Consider the following 27,143-nt stretch of genomic DNA (forward strand, 5'->3'; position numbering starts at 1 on the left):
CCAGCTATTATTGCTGAGCATGATATTGTGAGGTATGGAGTATCTCTTTGGTAAGTTTGGGTCAGCTGTTGCAGCCATGTCCCCTCCCAGTTTTTTGCACACACCCAGCCCACTCACCAGCAGGACAGAGTGAGGAAAAGAGAAAGCTTTGATGCTGTGTAAGCACTACTCAGCACTGGGCAAAACACTGCTGTGTTGTCAACACTGGTTTAGTCTCAAATCTAAAACATAGCACTATATGGGCTGTGAATGAATAAAATTAACTCCATCCCAACCAGACTCAGTAGTCAGTAAAAAGAGTGAGTACATCATCAATAATAACTAGCAGCCTATATTTAAAGATACTTTTACTAAAGATACTATAAAGCAAACAAAATTAACATACCAAAAAAAGGTTCCATGACTGAGAATTTTCAAAAATGACTTGAGTAAAAATGTACCATGGAATAAACTTCTTTGTGTTACAGTTTGGAAGGTAACAAAGGGAACTAACACTGAAAATCTAATCTTTGTGAACTCCTTTCCATATTTTTACCATTTCTGTAAACAGCAATGGTTTTTGAATGTTCTTTGTTGCCACACAGAAGGAGGAAATAAACTGTCCTCCAGTTTCACTGTAAAGAAAATGTAAGAAATAGTATGGACCTTTAATTTCAGGATGAAATAGGATTTCTATTAGATGTGAAGAAAACTCTAAAGTTAAGTGTACTTAGACATCAGTAAATTGTCTGAGAAAGGTGTGGAATGACTATCATTGGGAGTTTTTAAGAAAGGGATTGACAAGCATCTGTTAAGAGATGGGTATGATTGTGCTGGCACTAGGTCATTTTCTCTTTCTTCTAACCTTTTAGTTTCACTTCTGTTATTGTTCATGATTTCACTACTAGTGCTCTAATGACTGCTTCTCCCCATAGTTCAGATGAAAGAACTGTCATTGTCAGGAGGCAAAAACCAAGGCACACACAAAAAAAGCTTTCCACTATCTTTGAAGTCCCTACTTAAAAAATAGAATAAGTAATCCAAACACAAAGCTGCATAAGTTTGACACATGTTCATACACTGTGTTTCATGCTGTTTACTTTTAGGTTTTCATTCTTACATTTTATGTTCCATGTTACTTCAAATAACTGTCATTTCCCTTTTGTGCCTTATTTCCAAGGTCAATCAGTGGTTTAATTTATCCATTGAGAGGATAACAGGTGTGCTTTGTCAGATTGCAACAGTAATGTAAACATGCTTTCTTGACTTTCAAATAGACATTTGATTTGCAAGTGTCAGGAAAAATGTAAAAAGATCACAAACAATGTAATCCTTGCAACAAGAGCTCATGAAGAGTACATTCAATAAATCAATACAAATACATTTCTGAGTAATTAAGGTCTGGAACCTTGATTTCCTTAGTCTGTTTTCCAGTGCCACGTTGACAGATGTAAAGTTGAGCATAACAATGACATGGCTATGTAAATTGGTCGTTCTACTAAGGGTCATAAAGAATTTTAAAGGCGTCTACTCACATCAAAACAGAAACTGCTAAAATAATGAAATTACCTGTAACAGTGCAGTATATGGTATATTTTTTAGGTACAAGGTTAAGACCTTAGCTGGAATGACTGAGAAATGTTAATGGATTATTACTTCACTTATCACCTTTTTAATTTCTCTTCTCTTCTGTTGAAATCTTCTTCTTCTAACCCATGCTCTTGACATATGTTTCCCTCTTGCTGCCAGGTCCAGATATCTCTATATCCAAGAAGCAAGGGCAAAACAGAATACAGAGCAGCAGTAAGGAGGAAACAATTGTTACTGTTCCAACTTTCTGAGCACACCAGCAGTATAGCAGTTATCATAGCACAGCAGGGATGCAGACAAACACAGAAAATCCACTCAAGACTGTGTGAAGTTGCTTGAAAACTGTCCAACAATGTTTTCAGCATGCTGAGGTTACACTCTTTGGTACCATCGGGGATAAATGCCATTGATGCTTTGGAGGCCTCTTTCCTGACAGAGGTTCATGGGAGGGATACCACTGTCCAGGTGTGGGGCTGTGGGGAATGTCTGGTGCTGGAGACCTCTCATGTGGGAGGTGTGCTTTGACTGAGGCACTGAGTCACTTGGTGAAGGAGCTGAAGGAAGAGGTAGGCAGGCTCTGTCATCAGGGAGGATGAAGAGGAGATTGATCAGGTCTTCACAGAAAATTGGCAAAGATGACAGCCTGAGCCATACAAAGCAACAAAGGAGGAACAGCCAGAGGCCATAGTCAAACAGGCAGTGGAGGTACACTCCCAAGATGGAGAAAGCTGGAAGCTTGTGACTTCTGGTTCCTGCTTCACCTGCAGATCTGCAACTTCAGAACAGGTACTAGTGAAGACAAATAAGACCCATCAGCAGATGCATCAGAGCCAGCTGAGCCAGCCTAGTGTCCATAGGAAGAGGAAAAGGTGAGTGATAGTTATAGGAGACTCCCTGCTGTGGTGGATGGAAGGAACTATCTGCTGGCCTGACCTGAGAGATCAGGAGGTTTGTTGCTTGCTGGAGCCAGGAATTGGAATGGTCTGCCTTTGGACTCTTCCCATTTGCTTCTCTTCCATGTGGGTAACAATGATATTGCAAGGGGTAATTTGGAGCATACCAAGAGTGAATACAGAGCTCTGGGGTGGTGAAAGGGTGGTGAAGGGGAGCTGGGTGGTGTCTTCTCCATCCTGTCAGTGAGGAGGGAAAGGCTTGAGCAGAAGCGGGGTCATCAGATCAAGACCTCTCTGAATGGCTTGTGTTGCAGGTAGGATTTTGACTTGTGACAATGGGACCCTGTTTGAAGAGTGAACTACTGAGCTGGGATGGGGTAGATCTGATCAAGATGGGCAAGACTGTTTTTGCAAACAGGTTTGCTAACCTAGTGAGGAGGGCTTCAATGTAGATTTGTTGGGGAAGAGTTGCCATAACTTGAAAAGAAGTGAGGACACAAGGGGCAAAGCAGATACATTCAGGGGACAGCATGACAAAGGAGGCTCTCACACTCCCACTGTGAAAGCAGCATGACTTGAGGCTCATCATAAATACCTCTACACAACATGGGGAACAAACAAGAAGTAGTAGAAGTCTGTGCACAGTTGCGGAGTTTGACTTCATTGGGATTATGGAGGCATGGTGGGATAGCTCTTGTGATTGGAGTGCTACTGTGGGGGAATACGGGTTCTTCAGGCAAGATATGGTGGGAAGTAAGGCAGAGGTGTTGTGCTCTATGCAAAGGAGTGACATGCATGCATGGAACTTGTATTGGGACAGGTGAAAAATGACTAGAGGGCTTGTGGGTAAAGAGCAGAGAACAGACCAAGAAAGCTATGCTGTAGTAAGTGTCTGCTACAGACCTTCTGACCAAGAAGAGAAGGTAGATAAAGTCTTTTTTAAGTAGGTGGAGGGAAGCCTCAAAATCTCAGGTCTTGATACTTATGAGTCACTTTAACCACCTCAATATCTTCTGGAAGAGCAATACAATAGGGTGCAAGAGATCTAGGAGATTTCTGGAATGTACAGAAGACAATTCTTGATGTAGATGATCAGTGAATCAACAAACAAAAATGTTTTCTTGGACCAGTTATTCCCAAACAAGGAATAACTGGCTGAATACATTGAATACATTTAGGAAAACGTTGATGACAGCCTTGGCTGCAGTGACTGTGAGACTATGAAGTAAGATCCTGAGAGAAGTAAGCAACATGTACAGCAGAATTACAACCTTAAACTTGAGAAGAGCAGATGTTCACCTCTTCATGGATCCCCTCAGAAACTCACCTGGAGGTCAAAGGGCCCAGGAAAGCTTGTACGGACTCCTCAGAAGAGGCTTCAGAGAAGGTTTCACTGACAGCCTCCTTAGAGTCCAAGAATGGTCCATTCCAATGTGCAGAAAGTTGAGCAAGCACAGCAGAAAGCCAGCGTGGATGAACATGAAACATCTGACTGACCTCAGACATAAAAAGGAAATACACAGAAGGTGGAGGCAGAGACAGCCTGCTTTAAAGGAATAAAAAGGTATTGCTTGCATGTGTAGTAATGCAGCTAGGAAAGCCAAAGGTCATCTGAAATTGAAAACAGTGAGGGAGGTGAAGGACAACAAGAAAGGATTTTGTAAGTACGTTGGTAGTTTAAGTGAAGTCTAAGAAGAAGTGGGTCCATTGTTCAGTGGGGCAAAGGGATCTAGTGACCAGGGATATGGACTGTGCCTTATTTGCTTCAGTTTTCACTGGTAATATTTAGCAGTTAAATGTTTACCATATTTACTCAGGCTTCCCAGGTCCCTGAGCCCCCTAGTGGAGTCTATAGGAGTAAAAGAGAACCCACAGTAGAGGAAGAGTCCAGGATCACTTAAGTCAGTTAGAAATGCAAGAGTCCTTGGAACTGGATGGGATGCCTCCCACAGTGCTGAAAGGGCTGGCTGATGGCATTGCAAGAGTGCTCTCTATCATCTTCTAATGGTCATGAAAGTTGGGAGAAGTTCTTAATGACTGGAAAAAAGCAAGTGTCATACCCATCTTAAAGATAGGCAAGAAAGAGGATCCAAATATGTGAAGGACAAGAGGGTGACTAGCAGCAGCAAGCACAGATTTGCAAAGGACAAAACATGTTTGAACAACCTTGTGGCTTTTTATGGTAAGATGCCTAGTGCAACTGACAAAAGGGTGGTAGTGGATGTTGTATACTTCGACTTTATTTAGCAAAGCCTTTGGTGCAGTTTCCCATAGTGTCTTTGTCACCAAATTGGTGAGATATCGGCTGGCTGGTGAGGTGGGTGAAAAATTGGCTGGACTGCCAGTCTCAAAGAGTTGTCTCAAAAAGTCCATCTGATGGCCAGTAACTAGCGGTATCATTAGGGATCAATACTGGAGCCAGCATTGTTTAAAGTCTCTGTTAAAGCAGGCTGGGATGGGACAGAGTGCACTCTCAGCAAATTTGTGAATGACACCAAACTGTGGAGAGTCATCAATATGTTGGAGGACACAGAGGCCTGGTCAGGCTGGAGAAATGGCCCGATAGAAATCTCATGAAGTTCAGTGAAAGCAAATGCAGTCTTTCATCCAGCGTGGAATAATCCCATGCAACAGTACAAACTGGGGACAGACTAGCAAGCAGCTCTGAAGAAAAGGATCTGGGTGTTGTGATAATGAGTTGAACATGAGTCATCAGAGTATACTTTTATCAAAAGGACAAGCTTCATCCTGGCCTGTGTTAGTAAGACTATAGCCAGCAGGTTGGGGAAGTGATCCCTCCACTGTATTCAGCACTTACCAGACTGTATCTGGAGTTCTGTGTCCAGTTTTGGGCTCACCAATACAAGGAAGATACTGACATCCTAAAGTGAATCCAGTGGGGCCCCTTAAGATGGTTAGGGGGTTGGACCACGTGATACATGAGGACAGGCTGAGAGAATAGTGTTTGTTCAGCCTGGAGGAAAGAAGGCTAAAGGGAGACCTTATTGCTGTCTAAAGATACTTGTGAGGTTACAGAGAAAATGAAGCCAGACTCTTAGACAGATGATAGGGCAGGAGAAAGCAGGCACAAGTTGTAACGTGGAAAATTCCAATTAGATAGAAGGATTATTCTTTGTTTTCCACAAGGTGAGGTAGAATGAAGGAACAGGTTGTCCAGGGAGATTGCAGAAACTGTCCTTGGAGTTGTTCAAGACTAGACACAGGCCTGAGCAACATGATCTAATGAGACTTGCTTTGATCAGTGAGTTGGATCAGACTGCCCTCTGGGGCTCCATTCCAGCTTAGATAATTTCATGATTCTACAATTCTACAGTCCTATGAAAAGCAGGTGTAATCAAGAAACCCTCTTCAGTTGCCTTTTATAGGGGAGGAAGTAGAATATAACAAAAGCACAAAAAGAAGAGAATGGGACAGGATAAGTGGAATAGACAGCAAGGTTAGTACCATGTGGGAGTTGTTAACTGATGGTCTTCCCGTACTTTGTCAATATATGCATGTGATGGAAATAATTTAAGGTACTCGGAGCTACAGGAAAATATTTAAGCCACAGGCTGGTTTCTTGCAAAATTGCAATATAAGGCAGGATTTAATATTCCAGATGACTGGCCAGTGATAACACGCTACTTGTTAAATACAACTGCACTGCAGAAAGAGCTCTGTGGGAAGATGAGTGGAGGTAAATACCTGTCAGGTATCACAATTCCAATACTTCATTCTTGTTTATGCTTAAATGCTATCCTGATTTGACTTTCAGTTTCAAGCAACTTTTGTTGTCTCATTGTTTCTGCTTTGTTTGTATTTTTCTCATGCCTCTGTATTTTAAAGAAGAAATATAGAATTCAGTTACAAAATTGTCATCCTAAGTCTTCAGTTCCAATTAGCTGTAGGCAGAACTTCATTTTTAGTAAGGAACAACATTTTTCCTTAACTTTCACTCTGCAAGTTCATTCTGGAACCTCAAAATCGAGTCCTACCTTTCCTTGAATCTTAAACTTTGTCAGTGATTTAAAGGAGAAGCTGTTCCTCCATTTACTCTGTAACCATTAAATGCATTTGCAGAATAAGTGATTGAGTCCATTGCTGGAATTTACTAAGACATTCCCTTGATGCTGAATTCATCTCACGACCTCTCAGCACCAAGGGATAAGAAGAGTCAACAGATAGAGGTACATAGAGGTAAATCTGTCAGTCTGGCTAGCCATTCATTCTACACATAGTTTTTCACATTGTGCTACAGTGGTAAAAAGCACTTGTCAGGGCTAATGCAAACAAACAGCCAACAGTGAGAATCTTAAAAAATACATAAGAGTAGCTATCTCAGGTCAGACCAAGCGTTTTTCTAGCCAAATAGTCTGTCTCCATCAGTCATCAAAAACAGATGACATGGGAAAAAACCTCAACCCAAGATAAGCACATGGTACAACTTTCCCTCAGAGCAGAAGTTGCTGAAGACTGAGTGTGTGAGTCAGGGACTTCCTGAGTCAAAGCTAGTACTTTAATAGGTAAGCTTTAGCAAGAAACAAATAATATTAAAAACCTATCTTGATTTGGTCACAGGATTTAGAGAGACGTCGTGCAGTGATCCTTTACATCACAGCCTGTTCAGTCAGACAGAAAACTGTACTGTAATTAAGAAAAATTAGAACTTATGTAACAATCATCATTAAAAAAAATGGAAACTTTCACTTCTTCCTGAGATGTTTTTGTTGAGTTATTAGTAAAATATGGATGAAGCTGAACTCCTCACTGATTTGTTTAGTGCTAAAACTTTGGTGAAACTTGTTTGCATGTAGGAGCCTAAATCGACAATCCCTTTCATTTGATTACAGAAAATTATGAATTTTCTACCACTAAACTTTCTACACTATGAAGGCCTCTTTCTCATCTGCTTTCTTCCTTTAAAGTTCTTTCTGTCTCAGTTTTGCTTTGACTTTTCTTCCCTTCTCATATATTGTAGTTATTTAGAAACAGAGTAAAAATAGATTTTGTAACAGAATAAAAATAAATTCTGTAGGGTATTTACAAACACAGAGCAAATCTGAGCAACTTGCTACAAGTTGGCAAATGCAATGTGAGCACCAGCCAAGGAAAATTTCAAACACTTTCACAGTGCGAGTGAAATTGCTCAGATTGTTCTGATAACGCTGCCAGTTGTTTTCCTTTTGCATTTTAAGTCTGAGTGTAACTGCTACTTTGCGGTACTTTCTACTGAATGATTGCAGGTTACTACATGGCTCTCATTTTTGTCTTTATGTAAAGTTTTTGTTCTAGAAAGCTGTGCTACTAAAAATCTTAAATTGCTCATGCTATCATTACAGGTTATTTTACCCATCTGGAAGATGAAATCAGTTCTTTAGGCTTAAATGGCTCAGTCCCAGTTGCTCACCAAGCTAGTCTTCCCCTGCTCTAGGCTTTAAGGGGAAGGAAAAGAAGGGAAGAGTTCCCAAAGTTACTGTGGGTGGCAAGTTTGTTTTCAAACTAGTAGTGTAACTTCTCTGTTGTTTCTAATCACTGCGCTGTCACCAGAACTGTCTGTTCTAGTCAGCTTAGTCAAAATGATGCATACACATTTCCCTGGCTTTATTCAGTTACCGTCTCTCAACTTCCCCTCACCATCGTGTATGTGACCACTGAATACATTGTTTTAGACTTCTGCTTTGTTCCAGCTGGGCAGGTTTCTAAATGTAACCAGTTTTAGAAACTCTGCATTTCAGTATTACACATTCTTTTTCCTCCCATACATTTACATTGGTACAATGTACTCCATATTGTCTTCATTCTATAAATGGTATGTGTTATGTTCCTTTTTTAGACTTTGTACCAACTTGTCTCATGTTGCCACTAGATTAAAAAAAAAAGAAGTATTTTACTCAGTTTTGATTTAGACATCATTAATTTAAACATGATTTAGCTGACATCTGTAATAGCTTTAGAAGTCTGGAAATATATACATACAATAGATTTACTAATCCTACATCATACTTTATAATCCTCCCCTAGGCTTATAAATCCTACCTTCTATATGTAATTCCTATGATTAATTTACAAATCAACCTAATAAATCCTAAATTAAAATGAGTACATTTGTAAATCCTTTCTTTGCGTTTGAAGTACAGAACAAGTAGATGATTTGTAAGTGAAGTCTTCAAAGCTTGACAGTTACAATTAAATCTATATCCAGTCTTATTCCTCTTCCTTCTCTGCCTTCCCAACTTTGCCTGTAAATCCTGATCATATGCTTCTTTCATGAAATTAAGCTTTATTTAAACAAGACAGAAATTCTGTAAACTTTCATATGCTTCAATTGACTTAACCACATCACTATAATCACACCAGCTTCGAGTCCTCCCAACCTGAACTGTACAGGAGAAAATAGATTGAACCAGAGGCCCAAGAGAGCACACAGGATGTGTCAGGAAATGGTGCTGGAAATTCAGCTGAAATCATTTTGTTCTGAAAAACAGCAACGGCAGCATGCTCCATCATGATGTTTGATTATTCTATGACATTACAGGATTCTTTTTAATGGCTCCCCAGAGTGTTATTCCTCAAAAACTTAACAGCTTTTGTGCCAGCAATTCTGGCTTTACAGACAGTTAAAACTCACTTCATTTATAAACTCAAAAGCAAGAGTGTCTTACTTCTGCTGTAAGTTACAGAGTAGCTGAGAAACAGGGAAGACAGTCTCTGTTCATGTCTCTGAAAGCCTCAAATGTGTTACCCAAATTACTTTCGTAGATTCTTTGGGTGACACACTTGTATAATATTGCCTGTGCACTTATACAATCCCCTGGTATGCAACTAACAGACCTGCACAGCTCCAAACTGAATGAATGAAACAACTTTATTTGAAAATCCTGCCTGTTTTTTAAAATATGTATTAAGTGGCAAAGACTCTTTTGTTATTTTGGCAACATTTTTGAAAACAAGGTTGTGTTTAAGGCTTTCAGCTTGTCATGCAGGGAGTGGAAAACATTTAATATTTCAATGGTTCTGTGAAATCCTCCCTCGAACCAATACAACCAATGTCATTGTTAAACACTTTCTCCCAAGAAGAAGGGTTGTCCGTTACCTTTTTCTTTTTCTGGTGCATAGCATTATTAAGCATTTTAAGCATTTCATTCAGACCTTGCTCTCCTCAAAATTCAACCAATACCCTGCCCATCCCACATTCAAGTCTCACTTTCACTTTTTGTAACCAGCTCCCTGTGGTACCACTGCCTGACTGCAAGGAGAAGGGCAAAATTCCACCTTTTCTTCTTGCAAGGCCACACACTCCTATAGCCTGCCCTACACAGATCCCTATGTATCCCTCCTTGCCTGCATCCCTGATTTCTGAGACTCTGTGGTAAGCAGTGCGAGGAGCTCAAGGAGGCAGGGTAGTGGCTAGCAGGCTTTAGAAAAAGAGCTTAGTGGGTTAAGGACTACCCTAGCAGAAATGACTCTGAGACTCTGAGAAATGTGTACCCCCTTTTTTGGGGAAGGGTAATTTTCAATTCAGAAATGCTATATTTGTGCTTATATGTGAATTCACATGTAGGAGGTATGGCAGGGAAGCTTGTAGAGTACCTTCACTTGAAGAACCTCCCCAATCTGAAGACCATTTCCTATTCAAGGGAAATGAATTTTTAAACATTAGACAGTAATCATTTGACTGAAAACTGTTCTAGAAACTTCAGCTGGCTACAGAAGGATGAGTAAGTCTAAATACTTAACCATTAAGCATACAAAAGAATTATTTCACCCCTGCTTTAACTAGCAGGTAGCTTTGGCTATGAAGTCTCCTGGGTATCTTCATAATTCCTAAATTCTGAAAGATGAGCAGTAGAAACCTTAATCTTCAGACTGAGAAATCAGTTAAAGCAAATCTTTAGGAGATCTTCAAACTGGTGCTGCAAGGACTGTCTGGCACTTGGGGAAAAGGAACAGTTGAAGGTTGTTCCCTTTTCCCTCCCCTTCTACATATAGATTTAGTCACTTCTGTTTCAACAACAAGCTGCTGGTGTACCAGAGGCAGATCACGTACAAAGTTTCAGTCAGAATAGACTTTTGGACAGGGGAGGTCCTCAGCCATTCTGATACCTGGCAATTCTGTTGCTAACTATACTTTCAAAGGCAAAATTGTGTGTATTTCTTTACATATATGCAAATATGTTACAAGTACACTTACAATATTATATATTGATGCTAATATAGGGGTTTGCATGTATGCATGTATGTGTGTATATATATACATACTAACACATATACTAATAGTATAGATTATATTGTACTTGACTAGTATATATACTAATACATGCATCTATATGAATATATATATACTCATACATACATATACATACTATCGTGTACTGAAAGTTAATTCTCTCCCAGTGTTAGAGGGAAACTATTACCTATTCATTGGTAATACTGGCTAGTGTTAACAGCTCATCAGGGAGATAGTATTTTCTCTGGGTCTTCATATGTTGAATACAAATAAGGAGAGGAATAGCTAGACAATATGTTCTGCCCAAATTGTACTGCTCTGTATTCTCCCTTGCCTTTCCTAATCAGTTTCTAATCTCCTATATGACTTAATTATACAGCTACACATTTATATCCTCTCTCACACCTTCTCTTCCTCTTCTTACTAAGCTGTCTTCAAAGACACTTGTGATGGGGGTGTTCTTTGCAAGTAAGTCTGTCTCTGCAATCTATAAGTAGGCATGGAATGAAGCTTTAGCAATAAGCCAGCTTCTCTGCAAAGGGGTTGGAAAAACCATGTCCAAAAAAAGTAAATAAGAAATAAAATACTAGAGCTACAAACATAAAATTAAATCCATTTGAATGTTTTTGAATCATAGAAGAAGCAGCTAAAATGGAAGCCAAAAACTAGGTTTAAAAGTTTGCCTAGTATTTCAATAAAGAAGCCTGTATTGACAACAACGAAAGTGTTTCAGGCCAAAAGAAGAGTAATGGGTTCAAAGAAAATAACATTTTGTTTCTTTTTACATAAAACAGAGAAAATAATTTTATAGTCCAATTTTCCTGACAAAGCCAAAGAAAAATTAAAAGAATACATAGATGGAAGAATCATGTACAAATACATATTAACTTTTCAATAGTTAATTGCTTATATAATACAGACTGTGATCCACTGATGGCTACTTTAATATCTTGGTCATAGATAAGGGACAATAATTGTATTATGGTATAATTATAGCTTCAGACTAAATATAAGAAATGCTGGATTTCCTATAGCACAATTCTCCCATTTCTTTTTTCTATAGATTTGGTTAATACATTTCCAACTAGAAAAGCCTAGAAGTCCAATTCTGGCCTGAACAAAGATGGCAGCTTTATCATTGTGTCTGAAATTTTGTAGTAACAGTTTACCAGTAACAGCTGTAGTAATGGTTTATCTTTTGGGTACTGTTACATTTACAAATGAAATCCTAATTGAATACTGAAAAGATAAATTCATTTGAATCCAGTGAAGTACCCTATCTATAATACTGCATGACTTGCATCAAAAGTATCCCAACCTAAAGAAGAAACAACCTCTGTTCCCCAAAGCCACCAAAGCCACAGTCATTGGCCCAGATCAATTGTACAATGAAATTGCTGTTACTATAATCACAACTCATAGTTTATTTTCAGGCTCTATGTCCCTGTCCTTGTTACTGAACTTCATAATTGTAAATTATAAAATTGTTTCAATTAATCCTGTAATATTAATGGTGAAGTGGGAGAGCCTAATTCCTCATATTCTAATGATTTTGTATCTGCTTTGACAGGGGACAGATATGTATTTTGCTAAGAGAAAAGATAATACTTAAAAAACCTAGTCCATTATGGGAAAGAATACCTCTGACAGATAAAAGAGGATTTTTACGAGACAGTTGGAAATATAGTCCTCTTTCTTCACCTTCCACCTGTCAATATTATTCTTATATAAAAAAATCAGGATTTAAAGATCCTAGAGGCTGTAAAAATATTATATCAACCATCTTAAACATTTTTTTATTTTCAATCTGGCAAATATTAGTGTAGCAGGAGTAAGCTCAGCATTAAGCGTTACCGAAAATAATATTTGAAAACATTCCAAGGAAATGAAAGACATTCATTAGCCTATACAATTTATAGACACAAGTTCAAAAGTTCATTGGAAACAGTAGCAAACAAAGAGAAGTAGCTAAATAAGCACTCACAAAAACATTTTGAAATTAAAAATGGTTGAAAAATAAGTAGAAAATAATTAATGTGTTAGAAACAGAAAGCAGATTAGAATTCTTCACTTTTTCTTAAGGAGATTGGCAGCACCATCAGCAGCCATAGGAGTTTGCTGACATTATATTGATACCGTGAGGAACTGGACCCGGGTCCTGTTGCCTCTTCCACAACATTGTGTAGCACTGGGGCAAGTGTCGGGGCCTTGGGCTCATCCACCCTCCTGTGGGTTTCGATACTGGAGCTCAGGGCTGGCTCAGAGGTAGTGCAGCTGAGGGCTGCCCCCTTCCCAATCATTTCCTTAGGGTGAGCATTTCCAGCCCCATCTAGCTTCCCACATGCTCCTGACCTGTCCCCAGGGAGGTGCCCAATGAGTGAGGCTGGAGCTGCCTGGGGTGCCCCCCAGCCTGCCCTGCACGCTGCCTGGGATGGTGGGACAGGCCCTGACCATGCCCCTGACTGTGGAGCCCTCTGGGCCACACAACATTCTGGCATGCTCCTGTTCTGGTGGAGTGTCATTTCATGACTTTGATAAAGGTACTGCACAATTTAAAGGGGAGAGAGGTTAAAGCTAAAAGTGAACAAAGGTTATGGCTTAATACCAACCACTGGTATGTGTGAAGGATTTTCCATCTTTTGTACCAATCATTTGAAACATGCTTCCCTCAATTAAATGTATATCCTCAGAGTATCAGACATTAGTTTTCCCAAAATGAATAAACTGCTTAATATCTCTATATAGGCAAAATTCAGATTGTTGTAAAAAAAGATACACTTGCAGATACTACTGTACTTTCCTGGGATGCTTGATCAGAAATGTGCTGGAGGAACTGAGAGTGAGATCTATCAACCTGAAGAGAGGCTTAACACAGCCAGAAACAAAGCACTGAAGTCTTCCCTGAAACTTGGAATGAGGCCATGATGTTCCTGAGCCATTCGGTTTCTCCCCCACTCTTTTAACAGCCTCTTTCTGAACACTTGTATGAAGAAAGGGAAAGTGCACTGGGAACCATATGGAGCCTACATTTCCCCAGCCATTTTCAGCTCAGTTAGGCCCTTTATCTGCTTAGTCATTTCGTATCTCATTAATCTCAATCCATTCCTAAATTAGCTTCCACCCTACTCACTTCTAGAGCAGTTTTACCACTTTTGTGTTGACTATGCTGGATACCCTCTGTAAATGTCTTTGTATTTTGTATTCTTCACCTTGATTCTTGTCTTGTTTTCCATATGTACCTGTGTCAGTGGAGCAAAAGAAAGTGTTTAAAGCAGCAAACTGAGATGGTAATTTCCTACTGATTTCCTCAGAAACCAAAATATTCTGCTTGTCTTACTGAACAGCAGGGAACACTGGACATGTTTTCAGATGGAAAACCTTTGACAGCAAAGCAAAGGTGTCACACTATATTTATAGCAATTTACATACACTGAAGTGAAGGCTGTCATTTCATCATCATACAAAACACTAACACTGTCTTTATGAATCCTTCTGTCACAGGCAAGCGTTTGCACTACTTCAGAATATTATTGATAAATTCAAATATGAACTTCCCACTAATAAATCACAATTCTTAAAAGTCTCAGGAGTATTTGCAATTATCTTTCAAATCAATCAGACCTTCAGACCACTTTACACTACTGCTTATCTTACAAAATTGAGTGTCACATAAAAAATATAGCACTTTAGCTTTTCATTCAACTGTGAATCCATGAGGCACAATTGTAGTGTGTAAAAATAAAATGAAGAAACGATTCAGTGTTTTAATGCCCCAGTCACAAATGAATAAAAGAGAAGTAGAAGTAACTAGAGAGCAGACCACTAAATTCACCTAATTGTCTCTGGAAGGCAAATAGTTTCCTAAAAAAGGGAAATATATAGATACACAAGAATGATCCCTCTCACACTCACAGCTATGTTGGACATCATGTTACTAGTCTCTTCTTATCTGGGAAGTTAAGAAGTCCTGGCACTAGTAAAGGAATTGTGGTTGGAATTACTTGGCCAGTATTAAACCACAAAAAACAAATGAGTGGAAAGACTTAATTTGATTCTATTCTTACTGCTGAGCCTGCAGGAAGACATGAAGCAGCCTGACTGAGCATAAGTTTTTGCTATTGTAAATAGAAAAGTACTTGGGCCATGTCCTGATTGTCTCCTTTTAATATATCCAGAGATGGCCCTTTCCTTTCCTATGATGATAATAGAAAGTAGTACAAATTTTTGAAACCTGAAACCTTAGCTTTTACTTTACCGATCTGAAACATTTTAAGGACTAACTGTTGGGCTCTTCTGATGAGTGGGATATGTTCAAATTTCCTAAGAGAGAGGATTCCTTTGAATCAGTGGCAAAACTGCAGTATTGGGTGTCAGAACTGTGGAAACCATGATTCCACTCAGGCCACTTACTCTGAAACTGGAGGAATATCCTGATGAGCTGGGTCTTATGCCTCAGACTACATGGGAATAACACAGCTAGAACTTTACCACTCACTTCTGTCAGTAGGTGGCAACTCTAGGTATATCCAGCACCAAGAATTTAGGTATGGAATTCATGAGTGGAGGAAACACAGAGGGCTACAGACTTCAATGTTCAGAACCAACACAAAGGGCCTGAAACAGGACAAGGCCAGTTCTACGGCTCTGGAGTCAAGAGGCAGGTCCACAATGCTGCACTCTGTGCACACCACAATGTACACCACAATGCACTTTGTATGGGGAAGCCATTACAAAAAATGCCAGCTGGAAAGAGTTCTTGGTCCATACCATCCCTTGAACTGTGCATTGGTGTGGACAATACTAGCTGACACGGGCCAAAATTATGCCAAGGAATATGCTAGGAATTAAATGGTAAAGGTTATTTCATGCCATTTTTTCACTTTTGCCCTGCCCCCCTGGAGATTACTGATATAAATATAGATGGGGACTAGGGGTGGGATTCTGAAAGATCTAGAGGTGCCCCAGCTTAGAAAGCCAGAGACAAGAACTTCTTATCAGGGTAGACCCATCACATGTCCATTCTTTCGAAGAGCAAAACAGGTCTCTTGTTTTACACTATTGCTTACTAATGCTGTCTAATGTTACTAATGCCACTCGTGGCTGCAGGTGGTTTAGTCGGTTCTTTCCCTTAAATGAGAGAATACAAGCCTACATGACCTATTTCCTACAAGAGTGTTGTAAGTACATCATATTTTTGTTGCCTGGTTCTGGAGATATTTTCCAGCAACCTTATGGGAGATGCCCCATTATGTAGATAATCCAAGGTCTATTTGATCAGAAATCAATCCCAGTTGAACTGTTAACCCAAGTGTTATGCTCTCACTTTGAAAAGAGAATCATTGGCACTGTTTCTGCTTCAGGAACTACGTATCTTTTACATATTTACCCTTTTGCACTTATTCATTCATACTTAAATGTAATATAGATCCTGAATTGTTCAGCCATGTCCTCCTGAGGTGTTTCATTACACATGCAGTGAAGTTCAGAAACTATGGAACCTACTGTGAGAAGAGGTTTCAGAACTATCAAATAAACCTGGATATTATGAATATAAGTAGACATCCAGGAAGGACTTTCTTGTTCCCGTGATTTGCAATAATTCAACAGGGGCTTGAAAAGAAATATAAATTTTGGACTTGCATATTAACAACTTTGGACACCTAAATGATATTGTGATCTCAATAACCACAGAGAGTGTTATGCTGTGCTAATGTTCTCAGCTAGTGATGTTGCTCATGTACCTATCCCAGTTCTGTTGAACTACCATTGTCTAATTCCTGCTATTTCTTAAAAAAAACAGGACTCTGGTCTATCTGTCACAAAAAATCCCAACACAGATTCATCCCTGTTCCTACTGTTGCTGGCAGTGATGTGGACAAAAGAGAAATCTATACACTGAACTGGGCTGTGGCATGTCATTAATGTGATTAATTAATAATTAAATTAATAATTAATGTGATGTATGTGAGAGCACTTTATCTTTCGATTTCATTTGTGGTAAAAACGCTTCTAAAAATAATTAAGGGAGACATAAATGATCATGATTCTAAACTAAGCCTATTACAAAAATTCTAATGAGCTTAAAAAAAAGAGAATCCTTATCAGCCAACGTCTGTTAAATTAACTTGTTAGGTTGTTTACCTTGGTCAATTACCAATGAATTCCTCAGAAAAGCTCTGTTTATTCTTCTGGTTTATCTCATCCAGAACTATTAAAAGAAGGAAGAAAACACCTAGCAAACAAAAGGAGAACTTAGAAAAAGTTTAGAGTTCTTCAGGCAGCAAAGATGGTAGACAGCTACAGTAATTGAGAGTCTTGTTAAATAGCAGACCTAGATGTTCACTTGAGCTTTTGCTTTATATAGCCAACACTATCAGAAAAACAAAACCTAAGACTATCTCAATCATGTCACATACAGTTGCTTGGTTTGCATTTGTTTTTGCTTCCATTTGAACATTAATTACTCCAGGGAAAACATTGCTTCCAGCATAAGTTCAATTATTTAATTGCATTGCTGATACTGACACAGGGACCAGCAGATATCATCGGGTTTTATTTCTTTAAATTATTACCTAACCTTGATAGAACTCTGTGTATTAGAGCTCAAACTGGGAATAAATTTTGATTACCAAGTGCATCTAATTTGAATCTTGGTTTGAAGCTCAGATTTACTATTTTTTTTTCTTGGATTTTCAGTGAGTACAGGAGAAAATGTTGCTGTGATGGAGAGAGGGAAGGAAGGGATTTTCAATTTATTTTTACAGTTTGGTTATATATTTTCAGGGACCTAGCAAGACATTTCCACGATTATGTTGAATAATGCCTTACTATAACTAAACCAAACACTGCTTTTAAAAAGTAATTCTATTAAAGCCTATGAAGCTCATGAATACTCAGTACCCCTGTTTTCACCAAACTTTATGCAATTAGTTGTCAAGTAATTAAAAATACCTATGTAATAAAACTTTCATATTTTATAAATTGGACAGAAACAATCACTAAATATCGGATACTGTTGACATTCAGGTCATTTATAACTGTAACTATGAGAAAAAAAGATAAACATACAGGATTAATTTGTACTGTCAACACAGTACCAGGATGATTTTTTAACATAGCATGTATTGCAGAATCATGGAAGTCTTGAGGTTGGAAGGGATCTCTGAAGGTAATCTGGTCCAACCCTCTTGCTCAGCAGGGCCACCTAGAGCAGGTTGCCCAGGACCACGTCCAGGCAGCTTTTAAATATCTCCAAAGATGGAGATGTCACAACAACCTCTCTGGGCCACCTGTGCCAGCACTCAGTCACCCTCACAGTGAAAAAGTGTTTCCTGATGTTCAGAGGGAACCTTCTGTGTTTCAGTGTGTGCCCACTGCCTCTGGTCCTGTCACTGGACACCACTGAAAAGAGCCTGGCCCATTGTTTTTGCATCTTCCCTTCAGGTATTTATATACATGGATGAGATCCCCCCTGAGTCTTCTCTTCTCCAGACTGAACAGTCCGAGCTCACTCAACCTTTCCTCATAGGAAAGATGCTCCAGTCCCTTCATCATCTCTGTGGCTCTTTGCTGATTGCTCTCCAGTGGTTCCTTATCTCTCTTGTACTGGGCAGGCCAGAACTGGCCAAACTGTTGTTCAGTACATGCATATAAAAACCATAGAAAACATTAAATTTGGAAGGGATCACTCAGGTTTGCAATGCAAGACTAACTTCAAAGCTAGATCAGTTTGCTCAGGACCTTGTCCAATCTAGTTTCAAAAATCTCTAAGGATAGAGATTTCACAGCCACTGTGGTCCACCCATTCCAGCACTTGACCACTATATTTGTTTGTTAAGAAATTTTTCCTTTTGTCCAACTCAAATTTCTTTGTTGCAGCCTATGATTATGGCCTCTCATCCTTTCATTATGAAATTCTGAGATTATTTTGAGTCCTTCTTTTTCATAACCCCTCCTTAATGCAATGGATGGCTACAGTCAGATCCCCCTAAGTTTTCTCTCATTCATGTTAAATAAACCCAATTCCCTCAGTCTCTTTATGTATATCTGATGTTAGTCATTTCAGTGATACTTCAATGGACTCTTCCCAGTCTGTTATTTAATACTTTAATTAGTTCAGTATGACATTATGTTGCCTTAGGGCTCAGCCTGAATTTACTTTGGATAAATGCTATTACTGCTTTCTTCTTGGGTTTTTCACCAGCTTGAGAAATGTCAGTCTCCAAACAAGGAAAAATTTGGCAGAGGTTGAAGACTGGTCTGAACTCAAAACTTGAACCTTACAAGCAGTATGGATGTAACGAGATCACACTGTCTGGCTTAGAACCCATATTTGTGCAGAGCTAACAAATCACCACAGGCTTAGTAAGATCAGCTGGGGGGACTTTACTTTGAGATTCTGGGTGTAAAGGGAAAACCACATATAATACATAAGATCAATGCCACCACATTATTTTAAAAAATAGTTGGGCAGCAGGTCATTAATTGTCCAGCTAAGAAAAATGCATTCACAAGGGTATCTGTTACGATTTTTTCAGCTAGAATTCTATAAATGTCTGATATATGATGATGCTATCATAAGTGTAGGTGATAACACCACCTACAGAAAAGATAGCGCAATCTTTTTCCTGATAAGAAAATGTTTACAGTGGGTTACAACATGGCTGAACTCAAGGTTTTGAGGTTAACATTTTTATTTAATGTGCTCTCCTCTGACTCTTATGTATTGCTTTCATTAAATTGTTGAAATTTCTGCAGCTAAGAAATATGTCATTCTATAGCAGTTATTTCTGAGAATAAAAGTTTGCTATCCTCATCTGTTTTGTTAACAAACTGAACTTTTGTCTCAGGTCTTATGGTGCTCCATGAAAGGTTATCAAGTTGTAGGACTCTTGCAAGACTTAGTTTCCTCACACTTAGAAGAGTTTCTTTAGTGTCTGGCAGCTAAATTTTTCTACAACTCCATCTGCAATGGGAACATGCTCTATGCCTTTCTAACTAGTATTGATGACAAGGTGTTATTTAAACTTCCTGGCTTTCACTGTAAAAAGTTAATATATATTAAAAAAGACTCACTTAGAACAAAATGACTGAATAAGTGATTCAGTCTTTTGTTATGTTTTGATTTCTGTAAATACAGCACAAACTTTTCCTTCTGATAAAAAAATATATTTCCTGCAGGGTCTACTGAAACTTAAGTCTTTCTATGGATATTTGCCTAGTAGTTGTAGCTATCCTTTCTGAAGGAAATGACTCATGATGTTTACCACATTTTGCATAGTTACAGGACAGTCAGAAACTTCTATCAGCTGATTATCTTCCTCAGATAAAGTAGATATAATATTTACCTTGAATGGAAAAAATAAATCCTTGATAAAGAACATGGAAACTTCTACCTCATTTTAAAAGAAAGATATAACATATTCACCTCATGTTTAGGAGTAATCATTGGACAGAAACAGAATGCTAAAAGATAGTCTTGAAGTCAAATTTCAGATGCTCCAAGATGATAAAATGTTGTTTAAAGATAAGAAGTAGGCATTTTTTTGTTGTGATACACTCGACAAAAATTCATTACTTTATCAACTACTACTGCTAGTTTTCAAGTGTCACATGACCTAGTCAAAGCTTCACTAGCTTGTGGCATTTTGCTCGTTAACCCAGACAAAACTAAACCCCCAAAACAAAACAAAATAAAATTAATCTTCATTAAAAAATGGAGATTTAGGTCTATCTCCCAATAAGGATAATCCCCCAAATTAAATCAGGTCCAGTATTTCCTAGACTGAAAGAAACACCTTGAGAAGGATACCTTTCTATCATACCTCCTTTAATTTCCACAGCACATCATATTTATGTAAACTGAGCCAATATAGTCTGGGGGCTTGACAAGGTTTTGCTATCTTACTATCTGAAAAACCTTTCCATAATTCCTTTACATAAGGTAACAACCTGAAAAATGATGGATATTACCTAGTTAAATGGAGATGGAATCATACAGTTCTATGGTTTGATAGAAGAAATTAATAGTCTGATCAACTATTAAGGTTCAAATAAATATGTGATCCTGTTTGTGATAACATTATTCACAGCACTGGTAACAGAAAAAAGAAAAATTAAACTTACCTTAAATTATAAAAGAACAGTCAAGTGAAAATTACCTAATATTTCTACTTTATATAGTGAAAGAAAGCATATTCCTTAGCCACAAAATAATCATTCTATTTGGATCTGGATCCAATTTTTCATATGGTGGATTTCTCTTCTATTAGAGTGTATAATACCTTACAGGATTCTCATGGCTGAATTCATAGTCATTTTTAGATCTCTTAGGTATCCTCAATAGAATGCAGTATGTGTTATTATCAGTTTTAATTTGTTATCGCAGTACTGACTGAAATAGCATTGAATAAGCATTTGACAGTAACATTTTCTAGTTTTAGCTGAGATTTACATTCATGGCCTAAATAAAACTCCAATCCCCATATACAGAACAGAAACCAACTCCTAGTTCAGAAATGACTGTTACAAGAAATGCTGTTTTTCTGTTAAATTGCAAGGGGCGATTTCACTTATAAATAGAGGAATTCAGAAAGTTAACAGTAACAAAAGCTAACAAAATAAAATTTCTAAGAGGTGGTGGATGGTGTACTGTAATACAGAAGCTCTATTTACTTGTGAATTATTTAAATGCAGAATAATTGAATTGGTACAGCTTACAGAAAAACTGAATAAATTCCTGGTTTTCAATATTTCTGGATTTGAGTGATCAATACCCAATGTGACAAATGTTATAGGATCATAGAATAATAAAAGACTACCATGTTAGGTTTATAAATGATATATATGGAGCCAGCAATTCAGTCAGCAGCAAGCCCAAAAGGAAGCCAGAGAACTAAAGGATAGTCCTCAAGAGTCTGGAAAATGTTAGGAGTCAGTAAGATCACATCCTTATGGTGAAACCACGCAAGTGAAAGGTCTTTTAAAGTGTCACTGTCCAAACCTTCTCCCCCTTAGAAAGCATACTTGAAACCGATAGACCTAGTCAGAGAGGCAGAAAACAAAATAAGACTTAAAACTTACAAAATTGGCAGTCCTGGCATGAAAAAAGAGATATTGTTTGCACATGACTAGCCTGGGACTGTAGCCGGTATAACAGGCATTAGGGGAAGTGTCATGGTCCATTTGAATCTCTCAAATTTACAGGACAATATACTCTGTAAATTAAACTTTACTTTATGAACTCATTAAGAAGGAGAACAAACACATCAAACATGGTCTCAATCTCCTTTGTACAGGCTAGTCGAACATGAATTCACTCATTCATCACTTCAGCAATTCACGACTCACAAGTTCTCTAACTTGTAACTCAGGTGCCAACAAGCAAAACCCTTACCTTGCCAAGGGTGGGAGTGCTCATTATTCCTCCTCCCTCACAGTGCAGGTGTCCCCTGTATCACATGGGGAAGCACAAAAGCCTCAGCAGTCCAGCTGTGGTTGGATCTGCTTCAAAATCTTTTTGGGTAAGCTGATGTATTTATACCTCCCAGCTTAGAAGTTTGGTCTATGCCATTTCCATAAACTAATGGATATTGAAGAAACTTTGGGCATTTAATATGCAAGGATGCAAAAGACAATGGCTGCAGGAGACAGCAAGCAGCAGGTGATAACAGCTGCATAATGACCTTTATCCCTCTCTGTCCATCCTGTCCTACCTACATGTTGCTCTTGCGTTGACCTAATGGCACTGCTCCCAGCATACATCAAGCTTTAGCGTGAGCTGTATGTTAGGCCAAAACCTGGGCAGGAGTTGAGTGAACAGTCACAGGGAAGATGTTTAGATTTGCATTTCGTTTGGGATATGAATAGATCACTCCTAAGAAAGACAGGCATTTAGATCTCATTTTCATTTTCAATGTAATGTGCTGCCCTGAGTAAACAGTGCTTTTCTTGGTGAGGGCTCACTCATAACTGAAGTTACTACTCTTCTCACAAAGGAAGAGTGCAAATACCAGTCTGAAGTCACGTTTCTTGAGATGATTACAGCATACTCCAAGAGAAAAATAAATCACACAATTCCTCCTTTTCTCTGCCTAAAGGTGACCCTACCTATACAGCAAAAAATAACTTCAGCTCAGAATCAGAAAGCTCATTACAACCTTATTTCTTCATATTTCTATGATATTGCATCATAATACTCTGGGTCTTTCTGCCCTCTCATGAGAGCAACACATGCAGTCATCAGCCTTTCTGGCTGTCAAACTCCATTGAGCTATCCAGGGCATCCCTGTTTTGCACCTGCATCCCAAAGACTGTGTTTTAATGTGTGGAGCTTGATTTGAAATGAAACAAATTTATTGGGTTTTTTTTTTCATAAGGAAGGCTTTGAATTTGTGCACTTTGATCACAGCTTTTAAACCTGAGAAAGCATTTGACTAATTGCAAAAGCAACCAGCTATCCCTGTCATGAGAAAGATCGTGCAACCAGGTAATGTGTCTATGGCCAAGCAAGCCCAGCTGGGTAGACACAGTGAGTCTAAGCAACAGCAGCTTAAAAGAGACCTCATCCAGTAAACATTAATTCCTGTGTTATAACTTCTGTGTTTTGCTGTTGTGACTGGTTTTGCTATGTTATAGACTATGTTATAGTACTAACAATGCCTGTTCTTAACTTTGAGGCTTGATTACATGGCAAATCAGATCTCAACACTGCCTGTCTGTTGGTTGAATAATGGACCATTAACTTCTAATATGTCCTTAACCCACATTCTAGTTCTTTCATCCAAACTTCAATGAAATACTTTCTCTGGACAGTCCCATTTTTTTCTGTAACCAATTGTTCAGAACATATAAAATTTTCCTTACTTATGTTACTTAATCTTAAAGCTGTTTAGTCATAGCAATGGTAATACTTTGCAGTATTGGTACTCTATACTACTCTTCAGTAACCATGCTTGTTACTCTTTGAATTTTCTTTTTTTTTTTTTTTTTTTAATATGATTACATTTCAAGTGTGCAGACCCTGTGGGCACTAGGGATACAAGGGCACTTGTATCTTTCTAAAAATTTCCTCTCCTATTATAGTAAATCTTTAAGTACATACAGAATCACAGAATCACAGAATCATCTAGGTTGGAAAGGACCTTGAAGATTATCTAGTCCAACTGTTAACCTAGCACTGACAGTTCCCAACTACACCATATCCCTCAGCTCTATGTTGACCATACTCTTAAACACCTCCAGGCATGGGGACTCCACCACCTCCCTGGGCAGCCCGTTCCAATGCCTAACAACCCGTTCTGTAAAGAAATGCTTCCTAATATCTAGTCTAAACCTTCCCTGGCACAACTTGAGGCCATTCCCGCATGTCTTATCACTCATTACTTGGTTAAAGAGACTCATCCCCATCTCTCTGCAACCTCCTTTCAGGTAGTTGTAGAGGGCGATGAGGTCTCCCCTCAGCCTCCTCTTCTCCAGACTAAACAACCCCAGTTCCCTCAGCCGCTCCTCGTACGACATGTGCTCCAGACACTTCACCAGCTTCGTTGCTCTTCTCTGGACACGCTCGAGTAATTCCATGTCCTTTTTGTAGTGAGGGGCCCAAAACTGAACACAGTAATCGAGGTGCGGCCTCACCAGTGCCGAGTACAGGGGCAAGATCACTTCCCTGTCCCTGCTGGCCACGCTATTTCTGATACAAGCCAGGATGCCATTGGCCTTCTTGGCCAACTGGGCACGCTGCTGGCTCATGTTCAGCCGGCTGTCAATCAACACCCCCAGGTCCCTCTCTGACTGGCAGCTCTCCAGCCACTCCTCCCCAAGCCTGTAGCGCTGCTGGGGGTTGTTGTGACCCAAGTGCAGCACCCGGCATTTGGCCTTATTGAAGCTCATCCAGTTGGCCTTAGCCCATCGCTCCAGCCTGTCCAGATCTCTCTGCAGACCCTCCCTACCCTCGAGCCAATCAACACTCCCACCCAACTTGGTGTCGTCTGCAAACTTACTAAGGGTGCACTCGATCCCCTCGTCTAGATCATCAATAAAGTTGTTAAACAGGAGTGGCCCCAAAACCGATGCCCTGTGGAACACCACTCATGACCGGCCGCCAACTGGATTTAACTCTATTCACCACAACTCTCTGGGCCCGGCCATCCAGACAGTTTTTTACCCAGCAAAGTGTGTGATCATCCAAACCTCGAGCAGCTAGTTTTGCCAGGAGAATGCTGTGGGAAACAGTGTCAAAGGCCTTACTGAAGTCGAGGTAAACTACATCCACAGCCTTTCCCTCATCCAATAAGCAGGTCGCCCTGTTGGAGAAGGAGATCAGGTTTGTCAAGCAGGACCTGCCTTTCATAAACCCATGCTGACTGGGCCTGATCATCTGGTTGCCCCGCATGTGCTGTGTGATGGTACTCAGGATGAGCTGCTCCATCAGCTTCCCGGGCACCGATGTCAAGCTGACAGGCCTGTAATTTCCTGGATCATCCTTCCAACCCTTCTGATATATGGGCGTCACATTGGCCAGCTTCCAATCTGTCGGGACCTCCCCGGTCAGCCAGGACTGCTGGTAAATGATGGAAAGCGGCTTGGCGAGCACCCCAGCCAGCTCCTCCAGCACCCTCGGGTGTATCCCATCAGGTCCCATAGACTTGTGTATGTCTATGTGATGCAGTAGGTCACTGACTGTCTCCTGGATTGCGGGGGGGTCGTTCTCCCAGTCTCTGTCCTCTGGCTGAGGAGGCTGGATTCCTCATTACAACTAGTCTTGTTATTAAAGACTGAGGCAAAGAAGGCATTAAGGACCTCAGCCTTCTCCTCATCACTTATTACCATGTTTCCTCCTGTGTTCAGCAGGGGATGGACGCTCTCCCTGGTCTTTCTTTTGCTGTTGACATACTTATAGAAACATTTCTTGTTATCCTTGATTGCTGAAGCTAGGGTAATTTCCAGCTGGGCTTTAGACCTCCTGATTTCTGCCCTGCATAGCCTCACAGCATCTTTGTAATCACTGTGAGTGACTAGCCCCTTCTTCCAAAGGCTGTAAACTTTCCTTTTCTCCCTGAGTTCCAGCCAAAGCTCCCTGTTCAGCCAGGGGGGTCTTCTCTGTCGCCAGCTTCTCTTACACCACCTGGGGACTGCCTGCTCCTGAGCCATTAACACTTCCTTCTTAAAGAGTGTCCAGCATTCCTGGACCCCTATACCCTTCAGGATCATCTCCCAAGGGATCCTGTCAAGCAGGTGCCCAAACAAGACAAGTCAGCCCTTTTGAAGTCCAGGATGTCAGTTCTGCTTCCCCCTCTCCTGGCCTCTCTAAGAATAAAGAATTCTATTATTTCATGATTGCTGTGCCCTAGTCATCCTCTGACCGCCACATCATCCACCAGTCCTTCTCTGTTCACAAAGAGGAGATCCAGCAGGGCACCTTCTCTGGTCGGTTCTCTCACCAGTTGCGTCAGGAAGTTGTCTCCCACACATTCCAGGAATCTCCCGGACTGGTCTCGCTCTGCTGTGCTGTATTTCCAGCAGATGTCTGGGAAGTTAAAGTCTCCCACAAGAACAAGGGCAAGCGATCGTGAAATTTCTCCTAAATACCTATAGAATATTTCATCCACCTCTCTGTCCTGGGTGGGTGGCCTATAGTAGACTCCTACTACAACATCTGCCCTGTTGGCCTTCCCCCTGATTCTAACACAAAGACACTCTACCTTGTCTTCGCTACACTTGTGCTCAAGGCAATCATAACCGTCCCTAACATACAGTGCCACCCCACCACCTCTCCTTCCTTGTCTGTCCCTTCTAAAGAGCTTGTAGCCCTCATTACACTGTGTTGATTTTTGTCATACTAGCTGGTCCTACAAGTCAGTTCACCTAGGCTAGGTCCAAACTTAATACAAGTCTATCAACTGAAGATCTTCTAACAAAATACGAGACATAAATGATTCATGATTATTTTCCTCATTCTAACTGAATGACTGTGCTGGTGATCTTTTGCTTCCTATAGGGCCTTCTAAAAGCCACCTACACACATTCAGAAGTGACTCCTACATGTTGTTTAGCAACTGATTTTAACAGTTATATGAAATTGGATGGTGGTGGGGGTTTGAGGAAAAAAATATGAGATGCTGTCCTGTATTTTAGAAATCCAAAAAGTTTCTCACAAAATACCATAATAGCTCACCCTGTCCTGAGCCTAGTAATCATTCCAGAATGTGACTAAAGAAAAAAATGGGAAAAAAGTCATAAAGCATCATAGAATATAGCTTATGCTGCACTGGCATGAAAGGGAGGTGAGGAGAATTAGTTATACTCTTGTCTGGTTTTATTATAATAAAAAAGTTGTTTAAAGCAGCCTTTTGTAGATGAGCCCTTAAAAAGAACCCAGTCCATGCAATCCACCTAACAGTATCTCTACTAGTGGTACATTAGAAAATAAGATACACTGAAATTAAAGCTTCACA

The sequence above is a fragment of the Strix aluco genome, chromosome 1 (assembly GCF_031877795.1).
Source record: "Strix aluco isolate bStrAlu1 chromosome 1, bStrAlu1.hap1, whole genome shotgun sequence".
Classification (NCBI taxonomy): Eukaryota; Metazoa; Chordata; class Aves; order Strigiformes; family Strigidae; genus Strix; species Strix aluco.